The sequence below is a fragment of the Lepisosteus platostomus genome, chromosome 1 (assembly GCF_059453375.1).
Source record: "Lepisosteus platostomus isolate fLepPlt1 chromosome 1, fLepPlt1.hap1, whole genome shotgun sequence".
Taxonomy (NCBI): Eukaryota; Metazoa; Chordata; class Actinopteri; order Semionotiformes; family Lepisosteidae; genus Lepisosteus; species Lepisosteus platostomus.
The window spans coordinates 78,620,693-78,647,803 of record NC_142611.1 but is presented as its reverse complement, the minus strand read 5'-3'; the positions used below and the strand labels follow the sequence as shown (position 1 = coordinate 78,647,803).

The window sequence follows — 27,111 nt, the reverse complement described above, 5'->3', positions numbered from 1 at the left end:
GTGACACATCACTTCAAATATTATTCAACTTTCGGTGCGCTAGTAAAAAAACAGCCACTCCCGATCAACTGTCTTTTTAATGATTACGTTATGACGAAATGAAAAGGGAAAACGAAACGAAAAAAAAACCCAAACACAATTGTAGTATTGAGTATTAAGGGTAGCATCTTTCGTTTCAACTGCAGCGCTCAAACCGACCAGTTTTTCAGGATATCGATGGTTTTCCCGCAGTGTTGGTGAGCCAGGGGCGCGTGCTTCGTGTGCGAATGTGCTCAAACAACTTCGAAAAATTTTATTCTCCCGTGGGAAAGCAAAAGTACCTTTAATCGTTGTACTTTTTAAAAGAAAAATATTATACTGCTTATTTATTCTTATACACCTGCTCATTCTGTCAAAATCTTTGGAAACAACTGGAATGCAGTTTAAGATTGAGCTTTTTTTTTAGAAATAGGCACAATTACTAATATTATTGTTGTTATTATTTAGTAATAATACTGCAGTGAACAACTAGTCTCTTGTTCGGCTGGAAACAGGAGTTCAGTCCAAAGAGCAGGGGTTTTAATGACCTTTAGTTTGCAGTGGGCGAGCTAGTCACCAGGGGAGAGAGACAGAAGGGCAACTGCAGTCTCCCGTAACAGGACTTGTGGCGAAAGAGGAGATGGGGGAGCCCCCTGTAAAGTGTAAGGCAGAGAAAGCAGACAGGGTCAAGGTTGAGATCGCAGAGATGCGGTCTAACACCAGGCGCGGCGGAACGATACTTCGCCCCCGAGGAAGACTTCGAAGTCCCAGGGGTGGACTGGCGGTCTTCTCCACCTCTTGGAGCATCGAGGATCTGAGACGTGCATGGCCCCATCCGCTTGGCCCCGAGCTCCGGCCCGCTCTGACCCGGTGCAGCCCGTTAGCCCAGACCCAGACCCAGGGGTCTGGACCCGCCGGCCCCTTGACTTGGGGGGGGTGCAGGTATCTCAGCGACGGCAAAAGTCCCCCCCACTAAAAGGCCTGACAGAGAAAGTGGAGGGTCTTGGTCACCCCAAACTGGCCGACCCCTGGTGGTACGCGGTGGGCTGCGAGGATCTCGGACCGCAGCGCAGAAGGAAGCGCCGCTTGGGGCTGTGCGTCACCGGAGGCGTCCCGTCATCTCCGCCCAGAGTTAGGGTTCCCTTTCGCACCCAGTGTCGGGCCAGTTGGAGCTGCGGGTCAGCCTCCGGACTGTCCTTCGACGAGCCCCGCCTTCTCTGTCCGCGCGGGGGAAGCTGCTGACCAAAGCCCGGTGTACGGGCAGCCACGCTCCTCTTCTTCTGGGCTCCAGCCCCGAAGGCGAGTCCTGGCTCTCTCCTTGCTGCCTTCCGGAGTTTTCCACGCTGGCACCGGGTGAGGGAGGCTGGGTTTATCCCCGCCGCACACCGGTGCAGCAAGCGGCCCTATTCTGTGGCTCGGCAGCTGGACAGCGGCTGGGGCAGGAGCTCGGTTCCAGCAAAAGGGAGTTTATTGCCCTTTAGTTTACAGTGGGCGTGCGAGAGGGGGGGGGAATAGAGAGCAGAGGGCGACCGCAGTCTCCAGTAGTACGACTTGTGGCAAGAGAGAAAGAGGCGATGGGGGAGTCCCTTTTGTATAGGCACCATATATAATGTGTTCTTTTCTAAATAATACAATGAAAATAAATAGATTTTTTTAAAGTATCATTTTAAGACTTCATTTTAATGTGCGTACCATGATTAAATTCAACTTGAGCTTTATTATCCCATCGGGAAAATTTATTTTAGCTAGAGTTCAACACAACAAATATAACAAAAACAGACAAACAGCACTAACATCACCAATAAAGAATACAGTACCACAGTGTTACAGGGGATACTGTAAAGAGAGTTATTTTGCGATATGAATGAGATGGCAGAGGGAATGAAACATATTCCGAGCTGATTACTATTACCCCTAAGGAGACAGATGCATCTTCCGGATGTAAGTTAATGTTATTACAGTACCCATCAAGTCTTATTAACACTTAACAAGGAATCTTTTTGTTCTATGTAGTCTATAAGATTTAGATGTTTTAATTAAACACCAAGAATAAACGTTTATTGCATAGAGTTTTTAACAAAAAAACGTTGTAGCCCTAGTACAGATCCCTGTAGTACACCACTAATTGCATTGCCCCAGTCTGAGTATTCACCCCTTTTCTGTATCCTCTTTCTTTTCTATTTGATAATCAATTCTTAATCCAGACACGTTTCCCTGAATTCTTACCTCCTGCAATTTGAGAATTAAGCTTTCACAAGGAACTTATTCTGAAAATCTAAACGCACACTTTAAGTGGTCATAGAAATATAAAACAGTGAGGAGAAGCTGAGTTGGCTACTGGGCTTTACTAGGTGTTTGGAGGCTGGTGAAACTCAACCTTTTGTGATTGTGACATCGCTATGAAGCGGGCTGAAATGAGTCATGTCCGGTAGATTCGGCACCAGCGGAGTTGAGTTAGAAATGAATCAGGATTTTGTGTAGACCACCCTGAGAGATGTCAGCATGTGTGGCCAAGACAAACGGGTCCAGATGAGATGGCCCGGGTGGGAGTTTGTTGTCACTCCAGAACTCCGGGTTTCCTGCAAGACGAGAATGGGACACAGATAAAACTACTTTACTTGCCCAACATGAGCCCCATCAAACATTTGTCCAGTGCTCGCGTACTCAGCGGGCTCCTGGCTCCTCAGTGTTCCCAGGACTTCAAGTAGTACGTTGGAGTTGTCATAGCCCCTTGTCTTTGGAATACTTTCTGACCATAAAAAAGGACAGCTTCTGTTGATGTTTTAAAATCTTTTCAAACTTATTTTTTCAATGTAATTTAATTATTTCTTAAATATATCATGTTTTATTGTACATTCAGTATACCATATTGTTTTTATTCTGACATTGAAAGTGCCTTAAGAATGCTCTGTATTGAAAGATGTTATATGAGAATAAAATTGATTTGTGGGATGAGCTGGGATGACATGTGGTACAGTATCTAGAGATTAGAGGTAAGTTAATGCACAGAAAACCACAGAACAGCATCTGCAACCTGGAGCAAACAATGTGTTGCAGGTTTATACTGTAGCTGATTTGGCTTTTAACAATGGCCACACATGCTATTAGCCTGTAACTTGCAGTAGATCCACTGTTTGTCTGCATAATGAATTTCTCTTCATCATGCCTCTTCAATTAAATATCAGTGCACCCACAGAAAAAAGATTGCCATTTTCCTAATAATAACCTAATGAAAGTTATATTTCATTAATATGAATATACATTTTATCTTATATCATGTCTTACCTTACTTTTACTATTACGTAAGAAGTTTTTAAAATGGCAAGCAAAAATAAAACAATTTTTACTTTAGTGATATTGTAGGCAAATGCATTTAAAATTGAGAGCACGGGTGCTTTTCAAGCAAAGCCATAGGAATTTGGATGAAACTCTCTGTCTATTTTGTTGAAGCAGCTACCCTGGATTCTTCCAATAAATGGCTCAGTCAGATGCTCATATTACTTAGCTACTAGCAACTAATCAAACAAATTTTGGTAGATGAAATCTTGTTTGTAGCTTTCTAATGAATTTCATCTCAAATTGGATGTACTGTATTCTGTGGGTAGGACCTTTTATGTGCCATGCAGGGATTTCACCTGTAGCTATATTTAACATTAACATGTAACATTAACATTTTTTGTAGAGTTGCTTGTACTCGTCCTGCCTGCATTAAAATAAGCTAAAAGACAGTTTGAAGTGGGATGAGACAAGAAAAGATGAAAACATGAGATGAGCTGATGTGATAAGGCATGACTGTTTGTGCTCTTTCGTTTTCTTCATTGCTGTATTTTTTAACCCCTTCCTAATTTCTTCCACATAAAAAAACACAGCTTTTGTTTCACAAAACCTGTTTTGTCTTATATTTTTACTCAACCCCACAATATGAGCACACACATGTTTGTATCATTTTATCCTGTCTTGTCAGATTGTGATGGATGATTTGGCTGTACAATGTGTCTGTTTGTGATACACATGTCAGAAATAAAAAGGTTGACTGAAGTCTTCCACAGTGGTTAGTTTAATCTTCAGAGTGTGAGTTTTAAGGATAAAACATCATTAAGTTTCACATTACAGTCTTTAGCCTACGCCTTTCAGTAGAAGACACACTAACAGCACAGTAACAACTTTTTAAAACAGAATACTACATGCCAATGTGTGCCTTAGAATATTTTATCAGAGGTCGTTATACCGTGGTTTAGAAGTACAACGTCATATACTAATTAGGTATGTTGTATGCTTTTATAATTCAAATATTTAATATTTGTCAATTTCTGAGATAAAACCATTTCTATATTGAGTAAAAGGATAAGGTTAAAGTCTGTAGACCAACATGTAGTTTAAAAACAAACACCGTGCTTTAACTGTGCCCCCCACCTCCCTCCCCACAAACACCTAGAAATTACTAAGCAAGAAGTATCCCTAGCTATGTCTGTGGTGTAAACACCTATTATTAGGTAAAGAAGAAGAAGAAGAAGAAGAAGAAGAAGAAGAAGAAGAAGAAGAAGAAGAAGAATCTACTACTCTGTGCATTTCAATATGTATTCTGCAATTTTTCATTTGTTGATTCAAAACTTTTAGTTATAAGTCAATTTGTGCATTTATTGGCATTTCTTACAATTGACAGAGGATGAGATAAGATCACTTTATTGGCCATATACAATTTCTTGTATTAGGAATTTGTCTTTTTGCATACCCCAGCTTGCTCTCCATGAGACACACAGACAGGGAGAGAAGCTTGGGGTCAGAGCACAGGGTCAGCCATTGTACAGCACCCCTGGAGCAGTTGGGGTTAAGGGCCTTGCTCAGGGGCCCAATGAAGTAGGATTCCTCTGCCGGCTGCGGGATACGAACCGGCAACCTCCCAGCCACAGGCGCAGATCCTTATCCAGAGAGCCACCGCTCCGCCCCTATTATGACTTAGATAACTTACACAATCTGAGGCATGAAAAGAAAGTTTCGCAATTTGCTGCTGTAGTTTCTACAAGTGAATTAGCAGGTGAAATTTGTCAAAAATGTCTCCCACATTGCAGTCATTGTAACTGCATTTGTAAAAACTAGAGAAGCAATTTCAAATAAGCATTACTGCCCTATGATACAACACACTGATTTCTTATTATAATGTGATCTTTTAACTTCTTGTTCAAACTAATAAATGAAAATGATTTGCGGTCACTGACATTTGCACATAGAAACAATGTATCTATTTTTGGAGATTCCAGTTTTGCTGAGCTTTTGATTTTGTTTTGAAGCAACATAATCTTGAACATAATCTGATAAAGACTGTTGAGTTCCAAATGTCATTTTGAGTGTCACTGCACAGCAATAACACAGAAACTATGTGGTATTTGAAATTGGTGTCATCTTGATTGCAAAATAAACTACTTTAAGAAGTGTGATGGTCAGAACAATGTAAACCACTTAATAAAACTCAGTATGACTAATGGAGAACTAAAAATTATGTGGTTTCCTGTTGTTTAAAATAGTTGTTTATTTATTTGAGTGTTAGAATTAACAGAATGATTTTTGATTCAATCACTCACACAATTGTCTAATCACAGAATTATTGCTAATGTTAGTACTGTATTAATACTAGTAATAACTATACTGTTCCCACCAATATCAGGTCAAGAAACCATGGGAGTTCAAAGGCATGAACTGTTTAATTTGCCTGAAAGTTTTGAGGTCATGAATATATATGTGTCCTCTGATGACTGTACACAGTAGATGGAATCATTTGCATTAAAAAATAAATCTGCACCAGAGGTACTGATATTTGACCACTTTAGGTATTAATGAACAAAGGCAATATTAATAAGTACAGTATATAGTGCATATTACAACATTTATAAGATTCTGAATCTGTAATCTGTATATGATAATAAAAATTCAGTACAACTACCAACATAGATTCTTTTAGATTTTAAAATACTGTCCTGTTATTGGATATGAAGAGGACCTTCACAGTGTTATCCACTTTGGAACAATTACTCTTTTTCTAAAGAAGAGGTGAACTCTACCCGAACTGATTCTTGTCTGACTGCTTTATCCTATACAGGATTGCAGGGGAGTTGGAGTCTATCCCGGCATTATACTTTTATTTCAGAGACTTCTAGAGACAAAACTCAGTTCTCAAGATGGCGAGCCACTGTCTCAGTAGACAAAGAAAAGCTGTCTCCAAAAATCCTTTATATCTTTTCATGTCCTTGGTTTGTCCATCCAGTCCCCAACCACTGTATAGAATATTACCAAAACTCTTACCGGTTCTAAAAAATAAACTCTGAAGGTCATTGCTAGAGAGAATTCTACATCACCTCACTAGTTTTAAAAGTTCTTTGTCATTGAATAACTTTGTCACAAATACAAAAAAGAAACAAAAAAATATTGTTCCATCAAGGCCATAGTTATCACTACAATGAAAAGCCCCACTGCTTTACTACAGCAACACCTGATCCAGAAACAAACGATCTGAGGGGAAGAAAACTGCAACCCAAAAGCAGAACCAGGCAAAGATTCACAGACGATGTTAAGACATTCATGAGCAGTGTTTCCTTATCCTGGTGACCCTCACTCCTGCTGGTTTTCATTCCCTCTTACTTTCAGTAGATAACTGAAGCCTTAACTGATCTTAGAAGTTACTTCAATTGAAAATCTTCATTGTGTTTGTAGTCCCAAGTTTGGGATTTCATTTCACTTGCAAAACACAACAGTTCCATCCCCAACATGTTTAAGAGCTGGGAACAAACAGTTCCAATTAATCTTATCGTTATGAGGTCAACGAACGGTTTGATTGTGTATCTGAGGTCTCGACTGGAACAACAAGCAGCAGGTATGTGAGTCACCAGGATCAGGTTTGGGAACCACTGCAGTAAAGGAACAAGTAAAAGTGAGCTCCAGCCTGAGGAGTAAAAATAAAGGAGAAAGGGACGGCAGAAGAAGGCTCCACAGATGAACGACTGTGGTTCTTCTTGTAAGACAGTAACCTGCTATAGACAGGACTTTATTACAGGACTGTTTGACGTTTGAACAAAATCTGGCTTGTCATCCAGTCAGTACCACTAAACTACATCACCTTGAGAGAACTGCAGGAGTCGTTAAACGGCTGATCGAAAACAAAAAGGACGACAATTATTCCGACTTGTGTAACATTCTAAATGTAACAAAGTCTACATTTAGAATGCAGTGTATACTGTAGATCTTTAGGATCTTTGGATGTTCTTGCTCACGATGGTGTTAGCAGGCGTGAGGGCGGCGTGGTGACGCAGAGGTCGACAGCGCTGCCTGGCAGGCTGGGGGCTCCAGGCTCAACTGCTGGGGTGAGTCGGGCTGGAGTTTGTATTTCCTCTCCATGTTCAGGTGGGTTTTGTCTGGGTGCTCCAGTTCCCTCCCACAGCCCGCAGACAAACGGGCAGGTTAACGTGTCTGGGGGAAACTCTGCCTTTGGTGTGAGTGTGTGTCCTGCGATGGACAGGTGTGAACTGTGAGAAATATGGTATATTTGGTGTATCTGCCTTGATTGTGTTATGATTAAGTGTAGCTAAATTACTTTCTTTCTGATGGACATGATATTTCCAATTAGACATACAGTATATACTGTAACATTACATATGTGTTATAAATGTGACATGTTGTTATGCGTTATACATGTGCAATAATCTGCAATGTTTTTCTTATTTTTTGTAATAGAATAATGTACAATGTTTTTTTCTTCTTTTTTTTTTGTTTGCATTCTATTTAAATGTACAGGAGTGCTGTGTGTCTATACAAATTTCCCCAAGGGACAAATAAAATCTTATCTTCAATAAAAGACATCAACCCATGCATAGATTCCTATAGGAATCCGTCCACGCAGCCACACCAGAACCTGTAAATTGGACATAGTTCCACTTTTCCACACACTGCGCACTGCACAACCCCACGACGCATCGACCAGAAACACGCTCTTTTCCTTTTTACCCACAGTCGCACACTGTACACCACTTCCGAGATACAAGCCTACACGCAGCGACATCTTGGAGACCATATTCACAAATACGACTAGGCTACTTGGATGTTAGATGTACAGCTTGCAATCTCACTCTTCCGGAGAAACAGTTCAATAATTTATTACAGACTGACGCCGCCGGCTAATCGATAAAACGAGTCTCGCAGCGGTAGCTGTGACTGAACTGTTCAAAGCGCACAGGCAGAACAATGTCCCTTTACAACTGCAATTTCTCTGCTACGTACATTTCAAAAGCAATAGAGGACTGAAGCCCGCTTTTGCGGCAGTTCAGAACGACGTCGTCCTTAAACTTTACGGTTTTTTTTCATCCAAAACCTTACTGCGTGATTAAACAAGAAATGAGTTTTTAAAATGATGTCTAGCGGATTATCAACAAATCCAGTTAGGTTCTTGACAAAAATTTACTCACTTTGACCAATGTTAGTGTAACATTCAAAACCATTGGCAAATTTTAGTCCCTTGTGAAACGGACCACCTCAGAATCAGTCACAACGCACAACGCCAGACATCTGTAATCTAAAGAAAGCAAATCTGAAAGAAAATAACCTTTATTTTTACATCTTTACACTAGCAAAAAAAAAAGCGTAACTGGGAGGTTTAAAGGGGGCTCACTTCTCAGTTTCTTTTTGAGTATAAAATAACATCACAAGAGCAGATGGGGCTTTAGAAATATTAACCAAAAGCAGTCGAACAAGTACACCCTGCCGGACGGCCACAGAGGTGCAGCTAAACACAAACATGCAAGTACATTTTTCTGTACTGTACTTTCCTGTTCAGGGAGGGCCAGGACATGCAATATAAATTTCTCCAATGCTTTGATCAGTCCGATTAGGTACTGCGTGTGTTTTGTTTCCAGCTGCGTGTTTTGTCTTAAAGCGCGAGAATTCGTTCGCGGTCCGCTGTGTCCCGGGACACTCGCTCGCGCTTCAGACCCGCGGCCAAACGCCCTGCCTCGCCTGGGAACTGTTCATTGGGTCTGCTCCCACCTGTCCTGCCTGCGTTACAGACGCATGTTTCACAACACACGTTTCACACGACGGCCGGCAACTCGTTTCCTTTAGTTTATTGGGTTTTCAGAATCTATTTCACCCGAAAATCTGAGCCACTCGATTCTTGAAAGACACCAGAGCATCGACATGGGGTGAGGGGAGCCTACTGCGCGCTTATGCTGAACAGGGAGTCAGATAGCCTCCTTCGTTTCTTCTTGCACTTGCTTTCCTATATAATCAGGTTAATAACTTAAGTTGTCCTTTTCCCCTTATTCTGTTATCAAAACTGGATTGCTCATGTTTTCACTCGGTGTCAAGTCCATCTTCTGTTTTCAAATTCGCACGTTCTGCATGCACAGGTGCATCCTGCTTCACTGCACTAACACGTGACGTGAGTGATCAGAATCTGGTACACAGCTGATGTTCAACTAATAAAGGAAACCAGCTAAGATTCATCAACTTAGAAGAGAAAAAAAAAAGGCTTTTGTCCTGGCACGCAGAAAATGGCATGCATTTCCTAAGCCGGCATCTGCTTGACGCGATTTTGGCTGTTCAAGGCGAGAACAATTGTGCAAACTGCGTCTTTTTAAATCAAATGTTGGTGCAACTTCTTCCCCTTGTACTGCTGCTGTGTGCCTGCCGTGTACATCAGTCACTGACAAGCTGATTCGCACCGTGTTTTTCCGTTTACTTTCAAAACCAGCATAAAGGGAACAACGGCCAAATGTCTAAGATTAGAAATGAGTAATAGCACTGGTACTCGCACGAAAATGAAAGGATAACATTTTGTTCATTTCAAGCAATTTTAATTGCTGCATATGCTACATATGCAATGCCTTAAGTTTTTTAAAACATTAGTGTCCAGTATCATAATAAGGTTTTCATGTATTAAGATAACATTATCATCTAATAATCATTCTTTGTTATTACTTTAAAAAATAGTTTGCTATTGCATATTGTCCATGAAGAACTTTCAAAGGCTCTTATATATTATGTCTATATAATAATAATAATAATAATAATTGCTTACACTTATATAGCACTTTTCTGGACACTCCACTCAAAGTGCTTTACAGGTAATGGGGATCCCCTCCACCACCACCAATGTGCAGCCCCACCTGGATGATGCGACAGCAGCCATAGTGCACCAGTCCTCTCCCCACACATCAGCTCTCAGTGGGGAGGAGAGCAGAGTAATGAAGCCAGTTCAGAGATGGGAATTATTAGGAGGCCATGATTGGTAAGGGCCAATGGGAAATTCGGCCAGGACGCTGGGGTTACACCCCTACTCTTTTCGAGAAACGCCCTGGGATTTTTAATGATCACAGAGAGTCAGGACCCCGGTTTTACGTCTCATCCGAAGGACGGGACATATCATATGATATCTCCACCTTTCCAATAAACATTAGCATTTGGTATAAATCCTTCTGTCTAGATTTCTGTTTTGATGTGTGTGTATGCTAATTAAAACATCTGAAACTACTTAAAAAAATGAGATGCTTTGTCACGGATGTCGGAAGATCGAACCGTGGAATGGCAGGAGGGCGAGAAGACCCTATGTGTAGCGGAGGGACAGGGGTTAGCCCGGGCTCAGCTGTTCAGGGAATGCCGTATAGAAACCAATGCCCTCAGGTAGCGGACGTGGGGCGACCTGGTGCTAGGGGGGGTCTCAGGACATCCTAACGTCAATGCTGAGCGAAGGCAGAATGAAAGACCCAGAAATATATAGCCCCAGAGAGAGAGAAACACCGGGAGGAGAGCAAAGAACCGGAAATGAGAGACAGGAGAGAGAAGGAGCGCCCTCTGGCTGCAGAGGCCATGACAGTGTCTGAGCCATCTGGGAGGGCTCCTGGGTCCACCCCCTGATGGCAGGGTGCCATCCTGGGCAGCCCTGCTCAGTGTCTCCTCACACTGTTCTAATGTGGGACTACAGTCCCTGGAAGCACAGGGCTGCCGAGACAGAGTGTCCACGCCGAGGTGCTTGGCTCTGGCCCTGTGCTTATTGATGGAGTCACATTCTGCAACATTTCAACACATCTCACCATCTGTCCCCCTGGTTTCCATGAAACACAGCAACCGGAAGGAGGGTGAGTGATCAGCACAGAGAAGGAGCAGCAATACAGGTTCATTATATATCCTCCCGTTTCACAGCTTTCACAGCCGCTGGGGATGCATTCTTCTCTTCCCGCTGCCTCGTTCTGGGCTGATCTTCTGAATTGGCCTGCAGGGCAGGGAACATGCCAGGGAGTTTCCCACCTTCCTTCTGTTTTAATATGCGGATTAAAACTGTGTAGCCTATGATCTGACATCATAACAACAAATTTTGTTTGTTTTGCAAAGCTGAAACATACCAAATATTTTTTTGTTTTCCCATTATAGGGAAAGATGTACTGATTTTTCCCAGTCCCAATGCTTGAGTGCGTTACTGAGAGAAGCAAATACCTACAGTATAATGACCATTTCTACAATTATTTAGAAAACATCTTAGTGTCTGCTTAAGTTAATGGACAGCATATTTCCAGTGGATGTAACCCTCATCAAAGGAAAAAAAATAGAAGTTTAATATCTGTTTTTCTGCTACTTGTCCTTTTTTTGGAAAATAACTAGAAGCAGATGAGGCATGTACTGTAGGAAATGGTCGGGGTTTCAATCTTTGCAGAAGATTTTGTGGTAAACTTCAGCTCAGCCATATGTTTTTTTCACAGGACCTAGCCTCTCTGTTGCCTCGTAACGCACAACAGCTCCCACTAAATACTACTTAAAAACCATAATTATTCCACATGGTTAAAGGGGGTGAGGAGGTTGTGCTAATCTTAAGATGGGGGACTTCAAACAAAAAAACCTACAAACGGTATGACTACAGCAGGTTTCCCTGATCCTGATCCTTTAGAGCCCAAATTACATCAGCCTCTATGATCTGTTATTTACAAGTTAGGAGCATTCATCACGTTAATAAACTGGAAATCTGTTTGAGAAAGGGGAGTCTAACTTTTACTCATTGTGAAACTGTTACAGGTCATTTGAAATCAATGATGTAAAGTCCCGCTGGACTGATGCTTTCCAGAACCATGGTCAGAGACCCCTGGGTCTTGGCATCAGTCATAATGGTTCTGTCACGAACCAGTAGGGCTGATTCGGACCCTGTGCTGGGCAGGAGTGTGAAAGAGAGTGCATGTTCCGTTACCGAAGTCCAAATCATAAAGCAGTACCGTGGTCAGGAAGAAGGGTCGAGATCCGTAATCCAGAGAGCAGAGTCCGAAAAACCGAATCTGATCAGTGAGGCGGGTCTGTAGTCGATGGGGAGGCAAAATCCATTAACCAAAAGTCGGGAGATATTTCCAAGTCCAATTTGTAAGGCAGGTCGGTAGTTGGTGGCAGTATCCGTTATCCAAAAAGTAGCGCGACAAACAGGCGGCGAAAGGCATAGCTCAGGTGAGTAGAACTCAATAGTGAGCATGGAGAGGTGAGGTAGAAAGGTTTATGTAGAACAAAAGGGGAAAAGTGGTTGGATAATAGGTTAACTGCAGTGAAGAGAACACGTTGGAATGTGGCAGCGAGTGCGTGGATGCATGGAAACTCTGACAGTAACCCCCCTTCAGGGGCGGCTCCTGACACCCAAATAGGATGCTCAGGAGAGGTGCCACGAAAGTCATCAATGAGATCACGGTCCAAAATGTCCTTTTCGGAAACCCGAGACCTCTCCTCTGGGCTGCATCCCTGCCAGTCCACAAGGAATTGCCAAGAGCCTCTGAGGCAGCGAGCGTCCAGGATCTTGTGAACCACGAAAGGAGGTATACCATCAATGAGCCGAGGGGGAGGAAGAGGCAGCTGCCGCATGGAAAGAAGTGATCTTTGGTAAGGTTATAGGAGGGAAATGTGAAAGGTGGGGTGGATTCTGAGAGTTGGAGATAGAGAGAGACAATATGTGATGGGAGTAATCCGGGAGAGGATCCAGAATGGGCCAATAAATCGAGGCCCAAACTTGTGGGAGGGTTGCCATAGAGGGAGGTTCTTTGTGGAAAGCCAGACTAACTACTCTCCACAGCCTGGGGAAGGGTCGTTGGCAGCTGTCAGCCAGGGTCTTATGTCAGTGAGAAGTCTTCAAGAGGGTGATCCTAGTGTGTCTCCAAATCTTCTGCAGAGTGGAGATGTATTGCAGTACGGAAGGAACATCAGAGTTGGGAGGGGTGACCAGGATTAGTGACGGCTGGTAGCCTAGACAGCAATAAAAGGGCATCATACCTGTGGAGGACGTGGAGAGGGAATTGGGTGCGTATTCTGCCCAGGGAAGTAGTGAAACCCAGTCGCCCTTGGACACGGAGATGTAGGCTCTCAGGAATGTCAGGAGATCCTGATTCATCCTCTCTGCCTGGCCATTGGCTTTTGGGTGATACCCCGACCTGAGTCCTCCAGCTCCAGGGGCTTTGCTAAAGGCCCTCCAAAACCTGGAAATAAACTGAGGGCCTTGGTCGGATACCACATCCTTAGGAATGCCATGCAGCCTGAAGACATGAGGAACGAAGAGGTCAGCCATCTCCCGGGCAGAAGGTAGGGCGGGGAGCGGGATGAAATGGGCAGATTTGAAAAAAAAAAAACGATCAATTACAACCATAATGACAGTGTTGCCCTGACTTCTGGGAAGGTCGGTGAGGAGGTCCACAGAGAGGTGGGACCAGGGACGTTCGGGGACAGGGAGAGGTTGGAGGAGGCCTTCCTTCTTAAAACGAGGAGACTTGATCCTGGTGCATATAGGACAGGCCCTAACATATTGTGTGACATTGGCCTTTAGGGAAGGCCACCAAAAGTCCCTGGAGATAAATTCAAGGGAACGATTAATGCCAGGGTGTCCGGCAAAACGAGAATCATGACCCCACTGTAAGACTGCAGAACGGAGGGGATCGGTAACAAAAAGCTTGTCTGGAGGACACTGGGGGGGTACAGGCTGGTCTTTCAAGGCATGCCTAACCTGACCCTCAATATCCAAACGGATGGCTGCGATGGTCCTGTCAGGTGGGATAACGGGCTCAGGGGGGTAGTAAGACTCGGGTGGGTCATGGAGACAGGAGAGAGCGTCAGCCTTGACAGTGCCAACCCCGTGGCCGGATGCATCTACTTCAAGTACGAAAGGGAGGGACGGGTCTGAATGACGGAGAATGGCGGCTGTGGTAAAGAGCTGTTTGAGACGGAGGAAAGCCACGTCCGCCGCGGGGTTCCATTTCCCTGGGCCAGGACCCTTGCGCGTGAGGGCAGTTATGGGGGTGACCACAGAGCTGAAGTTTCTGACGAACCATCAGTAGAAGTTAGCAAAGCCCAAGAAGCGTTGAATTTGTTTCAGATTTCTGGGGGTAGATCAATCCGTGATGGCGGGGGTCTTGGAGGAATCCATCTTGACTCCAGCAGGAGAGATTACATAACCCAAAAACTGAATCCTGGAGACATGAAAAATGCATTTTTCTAATTTAGCATAAAGTTTGTTCTGGACGAGACGATGAAAAACTTCACGAACATGAGTGATGAGATCTTGAGGGTTGCGAGAGAAAATCAAAATGTCATCCAGGTAAACCAGAACAAACTTATGTAAAACGTCTCTGAAAATGTAATTAATAAAATTCTGAAAAACGTTTTGACGAGACCAAAAGGCATAACCTGATATTCATAGTGGTGTGTGGTAATAAAAGCCATTTTCCATTCGTCACCCTCGTGAATGTCGGTCAAATTATAGGCGCCACGTTGGTCTTATTTCGATAAAATAGTGGCGCCCCGGACAGATTCAAGAGAAGTGGGAATTAGCAGTGGGGGGTAGCGGTTTTTATAGTAAATTCATTGGGACAGCTGTAGTTGACACACGGCCTCAAGGAACCGTCCTTCTTAGCCACAGATAAAAATCTGGCACAGGCAGGCGAAGAGGAGGGACAAATAAAGCCAGGCTTTAGGGAGTCCTGAATGTAAGTCTCCAAAGTTTTGGATTCCTGTAAAGAAAGGGGGTAGATGCGTCCCCTGGAGGGTAGAGCTCCCGGGATCAAGTCGATGGCACAATCGTAAGGGCGATGTGGAAGGAGGGAGAGAGCCTTCTGCTTGCTAAACGCGAGATGAAGATTGGAGTATGGGGGGGGGAATTGCCGAGAAGTCGTCTTGAGAAATTGAAGCAACTGTGAGTCTGCGGGGGGACTGGCAACAACGAGCGAGGCAGCGAGATCCCCAAGCAGTGAGTTCGTTCTTAGACCTGGAAATGTGTGGATTATGCTTCTGTAAACAGGGGTAACCAAGAACTAATGGGTGTGAAGGTGATTGGATGAGTAGGCATTGAATGATTCCAGGTGGGTGGTGCATGACGTGGAAAGCGAGGGGTATAGTCTTCCATTCAACTAGGCCAGGAGACAAAGGGGAGCCATCTAGGGTGAGTCAATGAATGAGAGGGGAGACGGGCAGACATGGGATGTTCCAGGAAGTGGCGAGTCCAGAATCTAAGACGTTTTCCTCTGCGCCTGAATCAACAAAAGCAGAAAGAGACTCCTGACCCTTGTCCCAGGTAATGATCGTTGGGAGAAAGAGCCCGGATGCAGGAGGGGAGGTAGGAATGACATTAACCTTAACCGTAGATGGAAAAGAGCAAGTAGGTTGGACAGGGCAGGAAGCTCTGAGGTGGTCGGAGGTCCCGCAGTAGAGGCGGTGCCCCTCACAGAGACAGCGATTCCTTTCCTCAGAAGACAAACTGGTGCGGGAAGGAGCCTGAACGGGGGTGGAAAGGGGGACAGGGGGGGTGATATTCAGACTAGCGTTCAAAGATACGCGAGATGAAAGGCCTCCAAAGAAGGAAAATCAAGTGGCAGGTGTGTGATGTGATCCTTTAGTTCGTTGGATAATCTGCGGCGGAACTGGTGGATAAGAACTTCTTGATTCCAGGAAACTTGGGAGGCCAGGGAATGGACGTCGGACACATATTCCTAAAAAGGATGGGCTCCTTGAGTGAGGGAAGTGAGTTGCGAGACGGCCAGGTGGGGAGAATTAAAACCGACCAAAGACGGATTGTAGAGCAGCCGCAAAAGAGTTGACATCACTGGTCACAGGAAGGTCCCGGGTGACAGGGTTGGTTGCCCAATCCAGGGCTCGTCCAGTAAGGTAAGAAACCATGTAAGCTACCTTCTCCCTGTCAGTGGGAAAGCAATCCGGACGTAGGTGGCAGGCCATCCAACATTCCGTCAAAAAGCCCTCACACTTCACTGAATCTCCATCAAATTTTTCTGGAGCAGGGAGGGGGAGAGGAGAGGTGTGTGCAGTGCATGGCTGGGCTGGCATGGGCGCTACTGGCTGAGAGGGTGGTAGATGAGTAATGTGGTCAACCAACTGTTGAATGTCCCCGGTCAGTTTGCCCAGTGTCTGGGAGTGTTGCTGGAGGATGGAGAAGGGGTCATTCTGGCCCGCTGGGTCCATGTTTGTGGCTCACTATTCTGTGACGAACCAGTAGGGCTGATTCGGACCCTGTGCGGGGCAGGAGCAAGAGAGAGTCCGCGTTCCGTTACGGAAATCCAAATCGTAAACCAGTACCGTGGTCAGGAAGGAGAGCCATAGACAGTGGGAACGCAAAATCCGTTAACCAAGACTCGGGAGAGATTTCCAAGTCCAATTCGTAAGGCAGGTCGGTAGTCGGTGGCAGTATCCGTTATCCAGAAAGTAGCGAGACAAACAGGCGGCGAAAGGCATAGCTCAGGTGAGTAGAACTCAATAGTGAGCATGGAGAGGAGAGGTAGAAAGGTTTAAGTAGAACAAAAGGGGAAAAATGGTTGGATAACAGGTTAACTGCAGTGAAGAGAGTGCACTGGAATGTGGCAGCGAGTGCGTGGATGTGTGGAAACTCTGACAGGTTCCTAACACCTGAAAATTGCATTTAATTACTTTTTTCTGTGTTCTTTCTAAAAGTCCACAGCATGCCAATCAATATTTGACAGCACATCACCTGGGAATCACTGGTGTAACAGACTCTACTGACATGCTAACTTGTTCACAAAACGAACAAGTATGAGCATTTAATGTGTGAATCTTAAAAGTTAAAAATACAGTAGACCAGCATGTAACGTAAAAACAAATACAGTTCAGATGAAAAAAAATGGAAAAAGAAAAGAAGCAAAACAGAGGCATTTAAAAAATGAAGGTAAGTGATTAAATCATATGCCACATAAAAAAAAAACTTAAAACAAAAATTCTTGTGTCTGTTTTCATACTGGATTCTTTATTATAATTTTTGCCCTCCCTGGATGTTCTTGCGCTAGGTATTTTATCAAATAAAGTGATAGTAACAGAAATGATTTTCTAAATGCAATATTCATTTGTATACCTCTAGCAGTGTCTTTGTTTTTAAATACTGACACCAAAAATATTTTTTGTAAAATTGCACAGGCTTGCGAATTGCAAATACCCAGTAACGATCTTTTTCTTTATTACAAACTAGCAGTGCAACCAATAAAGAACATCTACTACACTGATGACCAGTGTTTTTCAATCAAACACAAGCACTTTCAGCACTTATAAGACAAACCTGTTTACTGAGCCCCGGGCCAGATGACACTGCTGAATTTAGCCTACGCAATCAGTCTTTGTCCGATTTATTAGAATTGAAGACTCAACACCCACCAGTTTTTAATTACACTAACCACTGGTCTGATTACAAGAAATCTTTTCAACTTCCAGCTAATGAAACCCCAGCGCCCACCACCCCGATCCTCATTGGTACTAACAAAACATCACTAAAGTAAAGGGCTGTTAGAGGTATCATGTCTTCGTAGCTGTTTAGATTTTTTTTTCTTTTTTGGAAAAACGTCTAGCAGAGGACAGAAAGAGAAATTACCTTGTATGTAGACGGTGCTCAAATAATGTACAATGTAACAGAAGCTCTAAAATAATCAGTCTTTAATGTAATACTCTGGTTCAAATTGGATTCTTTCAACTCTATGGTTAGATTTAAGGTCATCAATAAGATTATCACTCAAGAAATCCTGTTTTATCCTCCTTTAACCTGAATCTATTGTTTAATGTTACTGACATTAAACAATACTTTTTTAAAAGATGTTACTACAAACACTTTCTCAAAAGGGTTGAACAGATTCATGTTTTTTTTTAAAACCCATAAATTTCTAAGATGGTTTATTCAAGTACTGTTGGTATGTTTTCTTCTGCTCCAGATTTTTCCCCCAAAATAAGTTTCTGTTATTGGGAATTTCTTGCTTGATGCCGAAATAATTACCACAAACTGTTGTTCAACGGTTGAAAAGCACTAATGAAAAGAAAAAAAAGATGAAAGTAACTTAAATGAAAATAAAGAAGCATTTGAAATAACTTTGAATTTTGACAACCTAAAATAGAGGGTAAAATACATTTCTGTATATATTTTCATTATTAAATATTGGTGGTAAATGTGTCTGTACTGATTTATTGCGACCTCATTTTGTTTATAGAAAATAAATGTTAAAGTGCAAAGGAAATGCACCTCAATTTTCGCCTATTACATATTATTTCATGCTAATTTTTATTCCGTATATTTCATGCTTTCTGTGATGCCAGAAATGGGATTTCATATTTAGTCATGAACATCAAGCCACTTTCAGTTAATTATTAATTCAACTATTAATATTAGTAATGATGGACCATGCCTCACTTCTCCACAGGAGCTCTTACCTAAAATAGTAATTAAATAACCAAACAGAAGACTTAAATCAGCTAGAACCATGAGCCCTCACTACACTGTAGTTTTACAGGAATAACAATCAGACTGAAAGATATACAGTACATACAGTACAGTGCCAATGGGAAGTCTCCACTCCCTCTCCAAATTAACACACTTTGTGGCCTAACAACCTGAAATCTAGACACTTGAAATCAGAATTTATTTTACCTTCATTTACACACTGACACACAAACTCCCGATGAAAAACAAATGCAGCACACTCAGACATTTTGACAAGCAATGGGAAGTGAAAACCTGGAACAAATGTGCATGTAGACCTGCTGCTGTATAGGAGGGCCTCAAGAAAATCACCGGTTCAGCTGCACACGTGTTTGGAATAAAACTGTCACCTAAGGCACAACTCTGAGTGCGGGGAGATGAGAAATTTGGAAAACCCATGGGAGTGACATCATGGTACAAGTCACAAGTCACACAAGAACAAGTAAGTGAGAGGTTTATTCCCTGCTGAAAAGAGAAGAAAGGAAACACAACGTTTTGGCCATGGAGCCTTCTTCAGGTGTGAGGAACCTGAAGAAGGCTCCACGGCCGAAACGTTGTGTTTTCTTCCTTCTCCTTTCAGCAGGGAATAAACCTATTACTTGTTCCTTTGCAGCCTACGCATGCTGATGCAGCTGCCCACCTGAACTACTTACAAGTTAAGAATACCACTGAAAAGAAATGAATCACCTATATCACTGAATATAGGTCTCCTAAATCTCCTGTTACAACAGATCCGTATCTCTTGAAAGCTAGTCACTGGACATTTTTTTTTCATTAGAAGGAAACCTTATCTTTGAGAGCTAAAGAGTTTGGTTACAAACATTTTATAAATCACATAATTTACCAAATCTTCTGTTTAACTGAAACAGAACTGAATTAAGTTGTTCCACATTTTGCCCGGTGTTTCTAAGTTAGTCTCTGGCCTGGACTAAACAAGACTTAACAAGAATAACTGTCTTACTGATAACAGATAAATAAAAGGAAGGGAATTAAAAGTCACTCCATCTCAAGTTCTTTTTTTTTTTGCAAAAGCACTACTGTTTTTCAAAACATATATCTATGAAGAGATTCAGGAACAATAAGTGAAAATCTGTGATTTCTATTTTTATTTGTGATTTATTTTTATAATTCTAGTTTAATTTTGCTTGTGTAAATAATCACTCTCTCTCTCATCCTAGCGTTAATCCCCCATCAGCGGGGTCCGCTTGTCAGCACGCCCCTCTCCATTTGGTGGTTTGAACCAAATCTTTGAGCTGACGTTGCCATTAAATGCGACCGAGAAATACTCCAACCGGCGCGTCGTGCGTAAATAATCACTAATGTTGTTACATTGCAATACCATATTTAGTTCATAAATCAAGGGAACAACAGATTTAAAAACAGCTCCATTTCAAAAGCCTGTGCCATTCTAACTGATAAACTCACTCACTCGTGGTGTCCCAGGATCACGGAAGGAAATCTCACCCTTGGCAGGATGCATCTTTCATCAAATTAAGTCTAAGAGCCCCAAGTGTTCTTCATTAACTAGTAAAGGTGCCAATTCGGATGGTGTGACTCTTCACTACGGTATACATTTTGTTCACTTTTTGCTTTCTTTTTTTTTATGCGGTTATTTAAAAAAACAGTTGCAGACAGCTTTTCACATGTGACTAAAACTCACTCAAGGCTCCATCCACAACACTCCCAAACACAGAGTCCCTGGGGCATCGTGCTTCTGCAGCACACTGTTACAGCAGAGTCCTCCACAGACTCCACCTTTCTTATTCATCCACACACGTGGCTGAGGGCCCTGGACAACTACACCACGGGCTTAATTAAACTGCCTGCAGCATTTACTGAATTATCTGATCATTATTATTGAAGACGATGATTTGAGGAATGTTATTACTTTTATTCACAGAAAAAAGGAACTATATGTAAACACTTACTGTAAGTACTGTACAAGCTAAAGAAAAGCTGTTTTAAGTATGTCATATAATTCCTTACAAATCTGCTATTTTACTTCAAATATAATATTAAGGGATTTTGGCATTTATGACAATTACATTTTGGCATTGTGTTACTTGACTCTGTTTAAGAAGCATTTTGGATCGAACACAACATATCAGTCTGCAACTAGGCTCACATTTCCAGTGTGATAATGTACATTACATACAATAACCAGCACGTGGCAGGGGAGAGAACCGAACATCACAGAGGAAAATCAAGCAAGACAGAAGCCCAGACATCTTCCCTTTGAAGCTTCACCTCTCTGCCATTTCTTTTGTATTTAAACTTTAAAGGGCAGCAGGGTTAAGTGGGAAGCTTATTTGCAAATGTTGCAAAAACAAGTAGATAAATGTCCCACATGTAATTTTACGAGAGTATAAAACGAAGTAATGTCACCTGCCTTTACTGTACAGTTTCAGTATTTGTGTACAATGATACACAAAGTCCCACTGGCTCTGCAATCTCCTTCTCACTTCTTTATCTCACTTTAAAATTTGTGGTTTCATCTCTTTTTTCCTTCCGGCTCACAAAAGTACCTGTAGATGGGGAAAAAATGAACTAAATGCTTTTAAAATACTTACAATATGCTGGTAGGAATTCCCCAGGAGGAATAGTCCAACTAATACATGTACCAGAAACCTTAATATCTGTCCTGTTTATAAACATGTCATAGGATCTAGGGGCTGTTAAATAATTTAAAGTTTCCCAGTGGTCCATGACACATTACATAATAGGCCCACAAGCTAGTGTAACTAAATGACAACTGTAGGAGTTTGAGAGGGATATCAAGCACACTATCAGATTGCTGTTTGTTTACACTCGTTGCAGGTGCGTCGCAGTGTGCAGCTCTGCCCCCGCCGGTGTAGCACACGACCCATCACCCCACGTTAAAGGTCCGAAACGGAAAAGGGAATGGGGGGATTACGGACCGGATCTTGTAGAGAGACTGGGATCACCCTCTGGGAAACTCTCACACTGTGTCGGTTTTTGAGCAAAGGACCCATGAAATCACATTGAGAGGACAACACAGGAAGACCACCCCCCTCACACTTTTTAACAAAGAAACACCAAAAATGTCTCACTGGCTACCAATCTCTAACGAGATATGTAATAAGAGCACTTCCCTTGACTTAAGTTTAGGTTTCTGGGATAGGGAGAGGCTCATTTTGCTTTTTAATATCAATAATCTTGTACTCAATCAAAGTCCAGGACCCTGGCAGGAACCATTTGTGTTGCCATTCTCGTCTACATCACTGTGCTTCCTCAAACAGTGGAATTCCCCTATGCCAAAAAGCCAACCCTCCTGCCATGGAAAATTCAATGCTATCCCATCTATCCTAGGAGGTTTTGTACTCTCTACATCTCAGACTCAATAAATCCAGTTACACTCTTTCACTCAATGACAATTACAATGACTCCAACCTAGTATTTTTCAGCCAGATAACTGTTATCTTTCACTTCCCTTTCTGCTCTCACTTCGTCCCTCGGTATTCCTCAGACCCCTTCTCTGTGGCTGGACAGATTGAGTAAGTTGACCATTAGACACCTTTCCACTGGGAAAGAGGATATGATTTTAAAACAGAAACAGATTAAAGTACATTAACTTTTAAACCAAACACTACACTTCTGCTAGATTGACAAACATAGAGGACTTTATTAAAATAAAAAGTGTAAGTATATTATTGAATTACATGAAGTATATTTTATTTTAATTATTTGTATTTTTAACCATTTTGTTGCTTTTTTCATTTATTAATACAATTGATGACATTATACAGTGACTAGTTTTTTGTTAATAAGAAAGCATAGGTTTTATACTGTATATACTAATTCATTTAGTTTAGTTTAAAGTTGACATTAATGTGTTTCAGGGCTATTTTAAAATTCAACCTGATATCAAAGCAGCCCCAACAAAACACAAAAGTCTTACCACAATGCTAGAGATTTTCAGCGATGTACAGTACAAAAATCTAAAATAATGATGAAAATTCAAGAATTTCTACGTAATGTATACGCAGAAACAAATAAAACAAAATGACAGTACGAGTGAATTATACTGTTATAATTGTTTTTTATGTATAATATAACTGTTATAAGCAGGCTGATATGGCGGTACATGAATGACCATTACCATGACCATTGCTTGTTCACGATACAATGTAACAGGGGGGTCAGACTCCACTCCTGGAGGGCCCTGTGCCTTCTGGGTTTTGTTCCATCCTGGGCATATTCAAAATATTTACCTGGGGCCCACCTTGGATCCTGTTTAGAAATATTTCAATTTCCATAGCAAATTAACTAATGAGTCCTGCTCTGTAACAGAGAGCTCAGGGGGAACAAGGAATAACAGAGAAGGCATCAGGTCCTCTAGGAAGTGAGTCTGAAACCCTGCTGTATGGGATTTCTTTTTGACCTGGATGTGTTTTTAGTATCTCTCGGTTTGTCTTGAGAGATGCAGGCACAGCAGGAAGGACGATCAATGCACAGAGCTTCTGGAAGAGGTGCAGAGTAGCGAAAATGCTACCTGGCCTCCTCCTGGCTGATTCAGCCTTGTAATACTAATCATGAACAAATTACACATCTCTGAGGGTCGCGCACTCCAGTGTCTATCTGATGTTTATGAAACAGTTTAATTATGTCATATTCAGTGGTAAAGGCAGAACGTATATCAGAACTTTGAAAGTACAAATTTGATTCATCTAAATACAGAAACCTGTCAAGTCTGACAAAAGGGTCTAATACCCTCTTATGATTTTAAAATACCCATTTTGCACTAGAACTAGATATGAAGTGTCCTGCTGCTGTGTGTTAAAAATAAATGTCCAAAAACTGGGATTTACTTTTTTTATTTTTACAATAAAGGATAATTATATCACAGTGTCATTTTATGTATTTATGCAACATTTACTATAGCATATACATGGAGAGGCATATATATGCTCTTGTTGTCACAGGTTAATAATATATATAACTCAATGTATTAAAAAAACTAAAGATGGTCAGTCTTATCACTAGTTCATACAAGGGAGTTATTTTCTTAATATTGTGTGTGATTATATTAACACTGCATTCTGTGACACGAGGGTCTTCTTACATTAAATGCCCCCACAGGAAATACATATTAAATATTTAAGGCTCTTCTCTGCCATTAATTACACGGTCTTGATTACTGTATAAAATAACAAGGTGTAGGAGGGTAAGAATGGAAATAGGTTGTATTATACTAGATTGCATCACAGTCAATCATTAAAAAAGCTTCTACCCCCTAGTTCCAAGAACTCACTACTAAAAACTTCAGCACCAAAGACTTTAAATTAAGACTGCTTCTTTAGAAATACATTTCAGTACCTGGCAAAATATAACTAAATATAATGATCACAGGGTTTCGCATTAAAAAATTCTTCTAAGCCGAGAGACGTCAGATTCCACAAATGCTATGTCACTTACCATCTTTCCACAGAATAGTTATCTAAAACTAAACTAAAAGTTAATTTATATACCATACTTTTACATAACAGATTCAGATACAACAGTTACAAACATGTAGTCTAGGAAGTATGAGTATACCAATTATTTTAACATTACCACTGCCTATACAAACATTCAGGAGTTTTAGCATTCTTAAACTGTGACTTTAAACTTCATCATAAAATGTGGTACAGTGCAATACCTAGAATAAAGCAATTCTCTTAGGGTATTTCTTTTCAATTGTAAATATGGTTATTTAATGTAACATTTGCATAGTAATTGAAGGGGATTACAGGTTTCAAGCTTTTTGTTTAGCATCGTGTTTTGTAAAAGAAGACTGAAGAACAAGGGGGTTTCACCGATGAGGTAATGTGAAAAACATATTTCAGAGAAACCAACACAAAACCCATCCAATGGTGAAGTGGTAAATACACATGCTCAGAATTTGTAATCGGAAATTCTCTTCTTACAGTAAGATGATGCCAACATGAAATGTTTAATCTCTAAATCTGCCTTACACACCGTACAAGGCCAAGATTACTATTAAGGCAATGACAGGAGATGTGATTATTCAAATTTCAAATTAGTCAAATTTTGTTTTACAATATCCATATTGCTTCACACCTTGTATCTATAACACTGCTTATTTTTTCCCCTTATTTTAAAAAAGAGGAAAGATTTCTACTTTTGTGTACCACGCATCATCAGCCTTTACCATTAAATAAATACTGCAACTTATTTTAATTTCCTTTTCAATTTCATTTCCCAAACCACTCCTCTTGTGGAAACAAAGGAAACTGGCTCTCTTGGGGATCACCACTCCCTGGGCTCGTCGGTGTAGCTCAGTGCTGCCCTGCTGCTCTGGTGCCTGACCTATGGCAGGCACGCAGGAGCTGCAGATCTAGATAGATGCTTCAGCCCAGATAGAGACGACATGACACGAGAGAAAGTGCCGATCTGAGAGGTAGGCGTTAGGGTAAAGGGTTGAGGTTTTGCTTGTGACAAGTGCTGGAGACGAGGTTAATGAAAGTGGAGAAGTGCATTTAAGTAAGGTTCCCGGTAATCAAGTGATGTTTTTGTAGTTGGTGTGGGTGATACTTGTCTGTAAGTGTTACGACCACGCACCGTAACTGGCTCAGTGGGCTGAGCCCTCCTGCTGCCCGGACATTAACACCTCTCGCCAGTTCAGTCTTAATCAACTCCTAGAGAACAGGCCGACAGACTCCATATCTTTCTGTGCCACTGGGGCCCCAATGTTTAAGTGGGAAACATTTGTCCACATTAATTGCACTCGTTACCTCATTTTCCAATCACGTCCATTCCCAACACTATTTAAACTCCTAGTTCCCCCACACTTCCTCGCTCGGTATTTGAGTCACTGGCTTGTCAGTTTGCTGCTTGCTTGGGTAACTCTCACCATGCGCTTTACCTGGAACGATTATCCCGGATTTAGACCTCTTCCTTCGACCTTTGGGTTCTGCCCTTTTGGATTACGCCTCTGGGACTTGTTTGCCTGCTCGGATTGTAACTCGCGCCGCATAGGGTCCAGCTTGTTTATGGCCACAGAGTCGTAACTTAGGCTCAGTATTAGGTCTAAATCTGGGATAATCGTTCCAGGTAAAGCGCGCCACTAAAGCCACTAACATTTTATTTTGGACCCTAAAATGTATCTGACAGGCCCACACTAGTTGCACAGTAGCCTACCATCTGATGATACAATCACATCTAATGAACAAACCTTTCTAAAACCAATCTAATCAATGACGATTTGCCAGCCAATCCTTGTTATTACATGATTCACGTAAGGACTTCATTGTGTTTTAGAGAAAATATCTGACCTCTTCATATGCACACAACGAGTACATGTTCCAACATCAAGCATGTTAGTTGAGCTGTGTCAAGGGAGCTTTTGTAGCCATCCCCGTTACTCGTGGGCTGTGAGCGCACAGCGCGTTCCCGCCGTGCGCGTCCCCTGGCGCAGCGGAGTTGCGCAAGGTCTAGACTTCGGGGGGAGAGTGACGTCACCCCCGTAGCTGGCTCAGTGGGCTGAGCCCTCCTGCTGCCCGGACATTAACACCTCTCGTCAGTTCAGTCTTAATCAACTCCTAGAGAACAGGTCGACAGGCTTCACATCTTTCTGTGCCACTGGGGCCCCAATGTTTAAGTGGGAATATAGGCCACAGGTGTGTTTTCCAGGCTCGTACTTGGAGGGTGTGTCAGTACAAGCTTTATTCAAATAAATGTAATACTATTACCGTTACAGAGAAGAGGAAAAAACAAAACAAAGAGATAAACTTCAAGCTCATGCTAATGAATACCTTTATGATTTTTTTCTTTAAAGTTTAATGACCACGCGTAAGAGGACTACAGCTTTCGAAGTACAAACCTGGTTCTATCAGTGACATCAACCCCAAAGTCTTTCGACAACAGTGGTTAAACTCGCTGCCGTAAAAGACCAGTCATCTGACATTTTATAACCATTTTCGTCTAAATAACTGATGACTTATTTGTTTCTATGGGATGATATTTACAATATATACAATAAGTAAATATAATATGCAATGTATCGGTATTGTACATTTTGTTTTTTGGTATTTTTCAAAACATCTCGAAACTATTACGTTGAAAAAAAACAGGTATTGGTATTAGTATTAGGTAAGAAAACAGGTTCTTACCCTCCATTAAGTCTTCCGTTGTGAAAATGTCCCTTGTATAAGCGTTTCCACCAAAACCACTCAAAAGTCTATTACACCATACTGACTGCTACTGATATTTTCCGTCGAAAAACAAAAATATATCCATCAGTCCGTTTCTTCCATGCGGTCAGTGGAAAACAGCGAACCACATTTCCCATAACTCCCGGCGGTAGGCGAAAAGCTCTTCCGGGT

At 41.9% G+C, this 27,111-nt stretch overlaps 1 long non-coding RNA gene across 1 annotated transcript; it reads right to left on the bottom strand.

Moving 5' to 3' along the window:
• Positions 1-452: 452 nt before the first annotated feature.
• On the bottom strand, positions 453-27,103 carry LOC148678984 (uncharacterized). The gene is made up of 2 exons (XR_015939944.1): positions 26,899-27,103; positions 453-2,597 (listed from the first exon to the last, which is right to left on the bottom strand). It is a non-coding gene; the product is annotated as an uncharacterized LOC148678984 (long non-coding RNA).
• Between the last annotated feature and the right edge of the window lie 8 nt (positions 27,104-27,111).